This window comes from Periplaneta americana, unplaced genomic scaffold, assembly GCF_040183065.1.
Source record: "Periplaneta americana isolate PAMFEO1 unplaced genomic scaffold, P.americana_PAMFEO1_priV1 scaffold_26, whole genome shotgun sequence".
NCBI lineage: Eukaryota > Metazoa > Arthropoda > Insecta > Blattodea > Blattidae > Periplaneta > Periplaneta americana.
This window is the reverse complement of record NW_027185507.1, coordinates 398,905-411,827: the sequence shown is the minus strand read 5'-3', so window position 1 is coordinate 411,827 and position 12,923 is coordinate 398,905. Positions and strand designations below refer to the sequence as shown.

The following is a 12,923-nucleotide window of genomic DNA, read 5'->3' as shown; positions in this document are numbered from 1 at the left end:
TTTGTTCCATGCCTTCATCTCATCTAATTAATGTTATTTACCTCAAAATGTTATTTCTTCTCTTACAGATCACAAACATCACGTCAAAATTCACTGTCAGATATAACAAAGGTAAGTTCATGTTTATCGTTACTTCTTTCCAATGGCACACCCAGAAATATAGTGTGGGCGGCTATCTGTAATCAGATACATAAAGCAACATTGAAGCTGTGAAACTGTTTCCTTACTCAAAGAGCGGAGGGACTAAGAAGTATAGGAAGTAATTCGCTGGTGGGAATGGTTGGGGCTTTTAGATACACTCCAAATATAAGTTACGAACCTTCGAACATCGTAAACATTTTGACATTCTTTAAAGAAAAGTATATTGTAAAAATCTATTCACGTGGATGCAATATAAGGTTAAATAAGTTACGAACCTTCGAACATCGTAAACATTTTGACATTCTTTAAATAAAAGTATATTGTAAAAATCTATTCACGTGGATGCAATATAAGGTTAAATGATTTAGAAATCACACACTTCCCACAATAATAGATACATACACATCAAAGCAATATAAATCTTTCGTCTTCTTTCTTTTTTTTTTTGTTTCCTTTTCCTGCTTCTTCTTTTATTTGGGTGCGCATGAGCCCCTATCCGCTCTTTCCGTGGGAATACCACTCTTTGTTTTCAAACAGTCATTTATTATTAAGTGTTGAGGCCTTATATGATCTGATCGGAACTTCATAAAGTTACAGCTAATCGTTATGAGTCCGTTTATCAGCACAATTTTCACATTCACATTCAGAATATTGTACTCATCTTCACAATTAATATTTTGCCAATTTCATGTACTAAACGCAGTTTAAGCCATGGCGGCATTTGTCTCAACTTGCTACGGGGCTTCTACAAATGTGACAGACGTCAATGTAGATATGCAACAACCACAATCAGCTTGAGAAACAGAAATGATTATAGAGGAAATGAAATCAGAGAGGTGTATTAGTTCTGGAGATTGCCAGCTATAATAAAACGTTAATGGATTGGACTGGGCAATGTTTAAGAAAGTATGTAACAGTACAGTACCCGTAGATGTCGAGGAATGGATTTCAGGGCTGGTACAATTTGCGTATAGTTTGGAAATATGGTAATATTCTCGCAGACCTGTATGTTAGTTTTGGGTGTCTCAAATCATTAGGAAAAACATGAATGCAGACTGACGGAATTTGTAATCGATTGGTATTACTGAAACTTTTCCAAAGTCTTGTCCGTGTTCATAAGTCAGGCATATGCTGACGAACAAATTTATATATTGCACTGGAACAGGAACGATTCCAAGTATCCCTTCTTATTCCCTTTGGCTCAGAAAGTCTTGATGCATTCCCTATCTGTTGACTGATCCGCGGCATGTGGACGTGATGGTTATTAATCACATTCAGCTGTCAATAGTGTAGGAAGCAGCAGCCCATCCGCCCACTCTGCTACATAGTTCAGTATATAACAGCCATACACAGTGTGATGGTAGTCAGTACAGTTGTTTCAAGAGAAATAACACACAATATTAAGTGCATTTTATTTTGTGTAGATTAGTGTTGTACAAATTGGTATTATATTTCTAAACTTGTGATGATTTACTACTCATAGTAAATTTACCATTTATTTGTTTATTTAGTTATATATTTATTTATATGTTTTCTTTTTATCTATTTATTCATTTATTTATTTACTTCTTCCTCTTCTTCTTTTTTCACTACCTCCTTATTGCCGCCTAAGCAGCGTGGAGGGCTTGCCTCTGATCCATTTTTATATTGATCCCGGTCAGCTGCAAGAAGTTTTATTTGTGCAATCGACTTAGTTATTTACCTATTTATCTATTTACAGACGTGGACAAATTATTAGACTGAAACTTTTTCTTGGAAACATAATAGCCTACAATTCGTCATATCAACTATCAATATAATTCACAGAGTCTCCATTGTTTTAAATGTGATTGTTTACACTTTCTGGTATATTTTTCCAAAGGTTAAGTATATTTGTTCTGGCTAAGTTGGTACTACTGGTGTTTTAATTATATACTACTGCAAAAGATATTCTCCCATGGCCTGCAAGAAGACCGGACATGAACGAAATTGAAAATCTGTGATCTACACTGAAGGAGAAAGTCAACAAAAAGAGGCTTATAACAAAACGTGGACTCATTCAAGCACTGTCTCATATCTGGCTAAATGATGCTGATTTTCAAAGAAAGTGTCAAACTTTGGTTTCCAGCATCCCTGACAAAATCAACGTGTTAATAAAGAATAAGGGAATGTTCACAAAATATTAGTAACCTCCAGACTCAATTTTCTGTTCATTACATCTGTGCAAAATACATTTTTGTTCATTATTTCTAACGATAAATACAGCTTCGTTGCACATATAATTAATTTAGTCAAATAATTTGTCCACGTCTGTATTTATCTATCTATCTATCTATCTATCTATCTATCTATCTATCTATCTATCTATCTATCTATCTATCTATCTATCTATCTATCTATCTATCTATCTATCTATCTATCTATCTATCTATCTATCTATCTATCTATCTATCTATCTGTCTGTCTGTCTGTCTGTCTGTCTGTCTGTCTGTCTGTCTGTCTGTCTGTCTGTCTGTCTGTCTGTCTGTCTGTCTCTCTGTCTGCCTGTCTCTCTGTCTGCCTGTCTGTCTGTCTGTCTGCCTGTCTCTCTGTCTGTCTGTCTGTCTGTCTGCCTGCCTGCCTATTTTATTTGTTTATCTATCTATGTATTTATTTATGTATTTATTTATTTTATTTATTTATTTATTTATTTATCTATTTATCTACGTGCTGATGATGCCTTTTCATCTTTGTACGTATGTGTTTCTCACTTTCAGCTCCGGAAAGATTCAGATTGCAGATAATATTTCTAATTACTGTTGAGTACGCAGTTGTACACTTGGTATTTCTTATACTTCAACAGCCGCTGGTAAAACACGACCAAGCATAATTGGGTCATTCCATGCAAAAAAGTATGTTTTTGAACCATGATGTCTCAAAAGTTAAAAATATTGTAGCAGGTTATTCTGCATGTTCTAAATATGAATTTCAAGCAATACTACATTTATATCTTTCATAGTTTGGCAGCAATCACAATTTAAAATATTGGTTTAACAAAGAACACGGTTTCATTCATTGAAGTTTTCTTACTATGTAAAGGAAGATGGAAAAGTGATTTCAATGCAATTCGAAAAATGAGAGCCTTGTTTATAAATGCCCTTAAAACGAAAAAAATATAGAACACAAAATGCAATTCATTTTTACAGACGAAAAAATATGTCCTTAATTCTTTAGGGTATATTGATTCCACTGTGAAAATTTCAGAATAGTAACTTAAATATCATGTCAGTTTTTAATAAAAATAACTCACCCGAACAAAGGAGCTCAGCAGGTAGACTCTCCCGTCGTACAGAATGTTGCGCGATCAAGGTCAGGGAGACGGACGTTTGAGATTATTCATCGTAATGAAGTCTACGACCGCCACACATAGCAAGCGATTTTCAACCGTCGGAAAAAAATTAATAATTTTATTAATTTAATTATTCACAGGTTTTTTTAGATAAAGTCATAAAACATGGGATATGGATTAGGAATAAGATTTTCTTCAATACGAATGAAATTCGCATGAATTCAATTTGTTGCATTCGACTATAAAACTATTTCTTTTTTTCAATGAGGTGTTTTTATGAGCACGCCTTAATATTATTCGGATTAGTCTTTAAGGTATTAAAATATGGTTATTCAGGTTTACAATGGCGTCTGTTTAGTTTCGATGACACTTCGTATAGGGTGTCTAGAATATTTTAAATAATGGATAACATGTAACTGCCACCCATTTTTCAGTCATCCGTATGACTAAAATATTAATGATATGGCGGCCATAGTTGGCAGTTTAATTTATTTTCATAATAACATTATTATATTAAAAGCCCAAAAAATTCATGGCATCGCTGGGATAATCTTAAAATTTTGCATGGAATGGCCCAATTTGTATTAAGCTCAATGCCTGCATCTCATCTAATTAATCTCGCTTACCTGTATTTAAACAGAATGTTTTTTCTTCTCTTTACAGATCACAATTAAGAAAAAATTATAAGTGTAACAATAGAAGGTGAGTTCATATTTTTCGTTTGTTTCCAGTGGTACTCCTACAAATGTAGTGTGGGCGGGCTATCCGTAATCAGAGATAAAAGCAACATCGAAGCTCTAAAATTCAAACGTGGATGAAGAACAGAAATTAATTACCTGGTGGGAATGTTTAGATACACTCCAAATACAAGTTACGATTCTTCGAACATTAAAGATATTTTAAATAAAAGCATACTGTAAAAATATATTCATATGGATCCAGTATAAAATTGAATGACTTAAAAACCACACAAATCGCAAAATAATAGATAAATACACGTCTTTCGTCATCTTTTTTCTTCTTTATTTCTTTTCTTTTCCAACTCCATTCTTCTTATTCGAATCCCCTTGCCCCCTTCCCACAGGAGTGCCACTCTTTGTTTTTAAACATTCTCATTTTATTGAACGTCCTTGTTAACCTTAAATAGTTAATACCTCAAAACAATTATGTTGTGATCAGAATATGTGTTAGTCCTACGCAACTAACAGACAATAGCCTACAAGGTTCATTGTGTGGTTCAAAACTAATAAGTTCCTTATTAAATGTCGTCACCTTACAATATATCATCTGATCTGCATTTCAGAATTTTACAGAGAAGCGTTATGAGATCGTTTGCGTTTCACAAAGTTATGACTGCATATTAAGAATATTATACTCATCCTAACAATTAATATTTTGCCAAATTTATATATCATACGGGTTTTAAGCCGTAGAGTCGCATTTGACTAAGGGGCTTCTAAAACTGTGATGGACAATCAGTGTAGAAATTCAACAAAAAGAATAAGATTCGGAATAGTTCAGAAACAACCATGAATATGGAGGAAATGAATCACAAAGTCGTATGAAATAATTTTATTAGATTTGGAGATTGTAAATTATAATGAACTCTTAAAGGGGTAGAAAGGCCAATCAGTGTTCAAGAAAGTATGTAACAATACATTATCGGTAGCAGTCGAGGAATAGATTTCAGAGCTGGTACGATGCACGCTTAGTGTGGAAATATGGTAATATCACGCAGGTCTCCGTGGTAATGTTCATGTCTCAAATCTTTGGAGAGCAAACACTCGTGTAGACTCGAGAAATGTGTAATAGTCTGCTATTATGAAAACTTTTGAAAATTTTTGTCCTGTATTTAAGTCAGCCATAAGTAGACGAAAACATTTCCAAGTTTCTGTTCTGTGTTAGTATTACATAATGCTTTAATTTACTGCAAACATTATCGTGCTGACACAAGTTACTCCCATATCTGCTGGGTGATACGGGCCAGTGGACGTGAGGGGTCAGCAGTTTCTTCCTTGGCATTGGCTACTTATTGTTATAACATATATTCAGCTGTAAATAGTGGTAGGAAGACGAAACCTATCCGCTCACTCTGCTACACAGTACAGTATAAGTTAATTGCGTGGCTGGGGATAAGGTTGAACCTCTATAAACAGTGTGAGGGTAGAGCCTGTAGAGTTGAGACAACTCCGTTTATTAAGTGCTTTGTGTTGAAAGTGTCATACAAATTGGTGTTATACATTTTTAACTTGTGATGAATTATGACTATTTGTAAATGTACCATTTACTTACTTACTTTATTACTTACCTACCTACTTTATTCATTTATTTATTTATTTATTTATTATTTACTTATTTATTCACTTATTTCATTCATTCGTTCATTTGTTTATTTACGTCCTGCTGACGAGGTCCTTTTCGTCCCTGTACATAATAATGCGTATCTCCAGCTCATCTTGAGCACGATTCAGATTGTGAACAATATTCATAATTAGTGTTTAGTACAGATTCTGCATCAAATATTTCCAATGTTTCAACAGCAGCTCGCAAAACCTAAACACTACAAATCGTAATTTCTATCATATTCAGCACCCACTGCCCTTGTAACTCGTCTCTCCTCTTCTATCTTATAGCCTACTGACCGCCTCACTCGCCACGACAAACAGCAGCTCCAACATTGAGTTCATATTTACCATTACGATCTGTATGGTTGTGAAACTCGGACTCTCATTTTGAGACAGGAACTGAGATTAAGGATGATTGAGAATAAGGTGCTTAGGAAAATATTTGGGGCTAAGAGGGATGAAGTTACAGGAGAATGGAGAAAGTTACACAACACAGAACTGCACGCATTGTATTCTTCACCTGACATAATTAGAAATATTAAATCCAGACGTTTGAGATGGGCAGGGCATGTAGCACGTATGGGCGAATCCAGAAATGCATATAGAGTGTTAGCTGGGAGGCCGGAGAGAAAAAGACCTTTGAGGAGGCCGAGACGTAGATGGGAAGATAATATAAAAATGGATTTGAGGGAGGTGGGTTATGATGATAGAGGCTGGATTAATCTTTTTTTCAGGATAGGGACCAATGGCGGGCTTATGTGAGGGCGGCAATGAACCTCCGGGTTCCTTAAAAGCCAGTAAGTAAGGAAAACACATTTACAAGCAATGAATGTCGAAGTACTATAATATAAATTGGAAATAATTTCAGTTAGTTATTGAAAATTAAATATTAGAATACAATACTTAGGCCTACAACAATGAGCAATTCAATAACGTTTGTTTTTAATAAAATAAAAATTAATTTATAAAAAATATGAAAATTAAAATTCGCCCCGGCATAGCTCAATCTGCTAAGGCGCTTGCCTGCCAATCCGGAGTTGCGCTCGGGCGTGGGTTCGATTATCGCTTAGTTCAGTTTTTTCCAAATTTTGGGTAATCTATGGCGAATCCTCGGCCTCTGCTCGCCAAATACAATTTCGCTATCACTAATCCCATCGACGCTAAATAATCTATCTTCGTTAAACAACCGAATAAAAAAACTAATAAACCTGATTTTAGTCATTTGTTGAAATTCAAATACAGTATTCGAACATCACCTATACTGCAACGAGCATCTGGAAGAAATGCTAACTAATCATTATTTCTAACAAAATCACTTTTAGAAAAACTTTAACACACAGAAATAAAAAATTAAAAATTCCGAATAAAAGATTATTTAATTTTTTAGTAGGTTATTTTGCGACGCTGTATCAATATCTTAGATTATATAGCGTCTGAATGAGATGAAGGTGATAATGGAGGTGAAAATAGGTCCGGGGTCCAGCATCGAAAGTTACCCAGCATTTGATCCTGCCACACAGCCTCTCAGAAACCGCCCAGTCACGAAGGCCACAGCCGCCCAGTCACGAAGGCCACAGCCGCCCAGTCACGAAGGCCACAGCCGCCCAGTCACGAAGGCCACAGCCGCCCAGTCACGCAGGCCACAGCCGCCCAGTCACGCAGGCCACAGCCGCCCAGTCACGAAGGCCACAGCCGCCCAGTCACGCAGGCCACAGCCGCCCAGTCACGAAGGCCACAGCCGCCCAGTCACGCAGGCCACAGTCGCCCAGTCACGAAGGCCACAGCCGCCCAGTCACGCAGGCCACAGCCGCCCAGTCACGCAGGCCACAGCCGCCCATTCACGAAGGCCACAGCCGCCCAGTCACGAAGGCCACAGCCGCCCAGTCACGCAGGCCACAGCCGCCCAGTCACGAAGGCCACAGCCGCCCAATCACGCAGGCCACAGCCGCCCAGTCACGAAGGCCACAGCCGCCCAGTCACGCAGGCCACAGCCGCCAGTCACGAAGGCCACAGCCGCCCAGTCACGCAGCCACAGCCGCCCAGTCACACAGGCCACATCCGCCCAGTCACGCAGGCCACAGCCGCCCAGTCACGAAGGCCACAGCCGCCCTGTCACGCAGGCCACAGTCGCCCAGTCACGAAGGCCACAGCCGCCCAGTCACGAAGGCCACAGCCGCCCGGTCACGAAGGCCACAGCCGCCCAGTCACGCAGGCCACAGCCGCCCAGTCACGCAGGCCACAGCCGCCCAGTCACGAAGGCCACAGCCGCCCAGTCACGCAGGCCACAGCCGCCCAGTCACGAAGGCCACAGCCGCCCAGTCACGCAGGCCACAGTCGCCCAGTCACGAAAACCACAGCCGCCCAGTCACGCAGGCCACAGCCGCCCAGTCACGAAGGCCACAGCCGCCCAGTCACGCAGGCCACAGCCGCCCAGTCACGCAGGCCACAGCCGCCCAGTCACGAAGGCCACAGCCGCCCAGTCACGCAGGCCACAGCCGCCCAGTCACGAAGGCCACAGCCGCCCAGTCACACAGGCCACATCCGCCCAGTCACGCAGGCCACAGCCGCCCAGTCACGAAGGCCACAGCCGCCCAGTCACGCAGCCACAGCCGCCCAGTCACACAGGCCACAGCCGCCCAGTCACGCAGGCCACAGCCGCCCAGTCACGAAGGCCACAGCCGCCCAGTCACGAAGGCCACAGACGCCCAGTCACGCAGGCCACAGCCACCCAGTCACGCAGGCCACAGCCGCCCAGTCACGCAGGCCACAGCCGCCCAGTCACGAAGGCCACAGCCGCCCAGTCACGCAGGCCACAGCCGCCAGTCACGAAGGACACAGCCGCCCAGTAACGCAGCCACAGCCGCCCAGTCACACAGGCCACATCCGCCCAGTCACGCAGGCCACAGCCGCCCAGTCACGAAGGCCACAGCCGCCCAGTCACGCAGCCACAGCCGCCCAGTCACACAGGCCACAGCCGCCCAGTCACGAAGGCCACAGCCGCCCAGTCACGCAGCCACAGCCGCCCAGTCACGCAGGCCACAGTCGCCCAGTCACGAAGGCCACAGCCGCCCAGTCACGAAGGCCACAGCCGCCCAGTCACGAAGGCCACAGCCGCCCAGTCACGCAGGCCACAGTCGCCCAGTCACGCAGGCCACAGCCGCCCAGTCACGAAGGCCACAGCCGCCCAGTCACGCAGGCCACAGCCGCCCAGTCACGAAGGCCACAGCCGCCCAGTCACGCAGGCCACAGTCGCCCAGTCACGAAGGCCACAGCCGCCCAGTCACGCAGGCCACAGCCGCCCAGTCACGAAGGCCACAGCCGCCCAGTCACGGAGGCCACAGCCGCCCAGTCACGAAGGCCACAGCCGCCCAGTCACGCAGGCCACTGCCGCCCAGTCACGAAGGCCACAGCCGCCCAGTCACGCAGGCCACAGCCGCCCATTCACGAAGGCCACAGCCGCCCAGTCACGCAGCCACAGCCGCCCAGTCACACAGGCCACATCCGCCCAGTCACGCAGGCCACAGCCGCCCAGTCACGAAGGCCACAGCCGCCCAGTCACGCAGCCACAGCCGCCCAGTCACGCAGGCCACAGCCGCCCAGTCACGAAGGCCACAGCCGCCCAGTCACGCAGCCACAGCCGCCCAGTCACGCAGGCCACAGTCGCCCAGTCACGAAGGCCACAGCCGCCCAGTCACGAAGGCCACAGCCGCCCAGTCACGAAGGCCACAGCCGCCCAGTCACGCAGGCCACAGCCGCCCAGTCACGAAGGCCACAGCCGCCCAGTCACGCAGGCCACAGTCGCCCAGTCACGAAGGCCACAGCCGCCCAGTCACGCAGGCCACAGCCGCCCAGTCACGCAGGCCACAGCCTCCCATTCACGAAGGCCACAGCCGCCCAGTCACGAAGGCCACAGCCGCCCAGTCACGCAGGCCACAGCCGCCCAGTCACGAAGGCCACAGCCGCCCAGTCACGCAGGCCACAGCCGCCCAGTCACGAAGGCCACAGCCGCCCAGTCACGCAGGCCACAGCCGCCAGTCACGAAGGCCACAGCCGCCCAGTCACGCAGCCACAGCCGCCCAGTCACACAGGCCACATCCGCCCAGTCACGCAGGCCACAGCCGCCCAGTCACGAAGGCCACAGCCGCCCAGTCACGCAGCCACAGCCGCCCAGTCACGCAGGCCACAGCCGCCCAGTCACGAAGGCCACAGCCGCCCAGTCACGCAGCCACAGCCGCCCAGTCACACAGGCCACAGCCGCCCAGTCACGAAGGCCACAGCCGCCCAGTCACGCAGGCCACAGCCGCCCAGTCACGAAGGCCACAGCCGCCCAGTCACGCAGCCACAGCCGCCCAGTCACGCAGGCCACAGCCGCCCAGTCTCGCAGGCCACAGCCGCCCAGTCACGAAGGCCACAGCCGCCCAGTCACGCAGGCCACAGCCGCCCAGTCACGAAGGCCACAGCCGCCCAGTCACGAAGGCCACAGCCGCCCAGTCACGAAGGCCACAGCCGCCCAGTCACGCAGGGATCAGGGACGGAATTTGATTGTGTCTTTATCTAATTACCATTATAGCAAGCAAATCGAGTTTCAAAAATAACTTTTATCTCTGTTGGAGAATTACTGAACGCCAGTGCCATAGTGCAATAATGCGCAATTCTTAAGTTAACTTAAATTCATAATTTAAAATATACGATATCTCACTGTCCACTTATCTTCAGTAAATGTAAGACATCATGTAGAATACAATGTTTCACTTAAAACGTCTTCTCAAATATTAATACCATTCCACACAATTCCACCTTCTGACTTTGTATCATATAGGCAAATAAATGTGTGCTTGTTCAATTTCATTTCTGTATCTCATTCACTGCAGTCACATATTATTGCGTCTAATCATATCTGTTTTGTTTACAAAACAATTCTATGAACTCATGTTTTATTGATTAAGACAGCGTATTTTTGTAATCTCATAGACCTTCTTAGGAATGTCTCCGTGTAGTAGAAGTTATTGGGGCAATAAATTGCCTGTAAATTTTACCTCAAAGGCTTTCTCAAAATAATTTTGAGAATTTTCTTTGTAACCGATTACTTTTTGAGGAAAAAAATGATAGACTGTATTAATTTCAAGCAAAACAAAGTTATTATGCAAATGACTTGGACCGAGAGCTCAGCAACCAATGTAATACTGCAGATAAGTTGTAAAATTTGCTTCTAAGAAAAACGTACGTATGTTGTGAATTTTTAACTTTGGAGGATATGTGATAAAGTAAAGATTAGAAAAACTTACATGTCTAAAAACACAGTATACTAAACTTGTTTTGAAAAAAGTCAATCACTACAATCTTAAAAAATATCGCCAATTTATAAAACAAACATTTACCCATTAAAGCCCGAATTAATTTATATATTTAAAAAAAACGAAAAGAACGTATCTATTCCATAAATTTTATCCATAAGATGCTAAGAATGTGTTTCGTTTCTTGTTCCGTGCACCATGTAGGTGAAAGTCACCCGGTCTATAAATAGACCTCTGGGCACTTACGATATCTGTGTATTCATTTGAAATAAAGTAAATATATTTTTACGTATTTAATGTATTATAACCACAAAAGTTTACACCAATATAAATAAATTTATTTATGTCAGTTTTAGTATTTAATGCAACAATACAATGCTGCTGCAATAATAAAACATTTATTTTAGGAATGTCTGTCTTTACCGAGTGTGGAAAGGCTCAAATCATCTTTGATAAAGAGTTACATCACACTTCTTGCGGAATGTTACTGGTTTGCATTTATACCATTCCATCCGGCAGTGTTCCTGAGAGGGTCGTTTTGCTATGAAATGACCTCTACTATCTATCCTCATATCAAATTTCACTCCTCGAGGTGATGAACTAGGGCGCCCCATTCTCTTGCAGTTCAAAAACATCTTGAGATACTGAACAGCCAAGCATCGTCGGAATTCAAATATGTCCAGGGAGTCTCGTCCTTGTATATTTCTGTAGATAATCCAACCATTTATTATTGCCATATCCAGCATTCTGACAGAGATCCTAGTACCACTTTTTTCCACGGATTGAAGTGGCATATTTCCCTGCTAACCAATCATGATGGTCCACTCCACCCATGTACTTACTGTAGTTCTTTATGACCTGTGGTCCACACCTGTGGAGTAACGGTTAGCGCAAAACCAGGTGGCCCGGGTTCGTTCCCGGTCGGGGCAAGTTACCTGGTTGACGTTTTTCCGGGGGTTTTCCTCAACCCAATATGAGCAAATGCTGGGTAACTTTCGGTGCTGGACCCCGGACTCATTTCACCGGCATTATCACCTTCATCTCAATCAGACGCTAAATAACCTGAGATGTTGATATATCGTTGTAAAATAACCTACTAAATTAAATATAACCAGTGGTTGCTGCACACTTATCTTCTGTCTCACATTTCTGTCCCACCTGCTTGCAGAAATCCCTACATCATAGTTTGATTCTTCAGATAAACATCTGTTGTCATCCCACTTCACGAACAGAATTTCGCCATTAGTGTCAAATGTATAATTGTACGACTCTAGCACTGAATTCTGCAGTAATTTCGTATCCTGAAGAGGACAGGCGTCCATTCTGTTTTCTCTCACAGTTTCTGTAACCCGGAAACCAAGGTTCTGAAGGTGGAGCAAAAGGTCTCTACTTCTAAAAAAAATATCAAATTATGTGTCGTGAGCCCGAGGATGCACAACTCTGCTGCCTATTGCTGCTGTGTCCTTGCGAGAGATTTTATACACAGAGAACAGAAAAACTCAATGTGATGCTAGCCACAAAAAGAAATCAGTGAAAACTGATACTATCTGACATAATATTGCGAAAGAAAATGAAGCAATAGGCCCTATATCGTACCATTACAATATTCAATTTTTTTCCTCTTTACTGTTATAGGCTTATGTTGGTGAAAATTGAATGCGTGGTTTTCATTATTGGCCGAAAAATATTATTGCACATTTTATAGGCCACTGTACTTAGAAGTAAAAAGAGATAAATCCACTGTTCAAAAATGTATAGCCTATACTGCAGACGTACAGTTTCCCTAGAAAAGTATGAGACGATTGAATATTCCTAAGTCTCAGATGTAAGACACTG

The 12,923-nt window shown here is 43.2% G+C and overlaps 1 protein-coding gene across 1 annotated transcript in view; it reads left to right on the top strand.

The window, feature by feature from the left end:
* Positions 1-7,427, top strand: part of LOC138693956 (uncharacterized) — a 250,879-nt gene extending 243,452 nt beyond the window's left edge. Inside the window, exons 14-16 of the mRNA XM_069817684.1 lie at positions 69-111; positions 4,112-4,150; positions 7,314-7,427. The gene's annotated coding sequence lies outside the window, so the exon portion shown is untranslated. The remainder of the gene's footprint in view (positions 1-68; positions 112-4,111; positions 4,151-7,313) is intronic.
* The last annotated feature ends 5,496 nt before the right edge of the window (positions 7,428-12,923 follow it).